This window comes from Penaeus monodon, chromosome 34 (genome assembly GCF_015228065.2).
Source record: "Penaeus monodon isolate SGIC_2016 chromosome 34, NSTDA_Pmon_1, whole genome shotgun sequence".
Classification (NCBI taxonomy): domain Eukaryota; kingdom Metazoa; phylum Arthropoda; class Malacostraca; order Decapoda; family Penaeidae; genus Penaeus; species Penaeus monodon.
This window is the reverse complement of record NC_051419.1, coordinates 7,201,873-7,202,100: the sequence shown is the minus strand read 5'-3', so window position 1 is coordinate 7,202,100 and position 228 is coordinate 7,201,873.

The window sequence follows — 228 nt, the reverse complement described above, 5'->3', positions numbered from 1 at the left end:
CGATGAAGACCGAAAGAAGGAATAAATCTAGTGACATGGAATATTATTAGTAAAAAAAAAAGTCATTTTGATTACAATTATGCTGTCAGCTGTTTTGCCGAAACCTTTTGAACCTTTTTAAAGCGTTGAACCTTCGAACCGCTTGAACCATAGTTCCTGGGCGAAGTTGGGGTTTGATAAACTCTAGATAAGCTTCTAAGATTGTTTAAGGGGGGTGGGGGAAGGGGG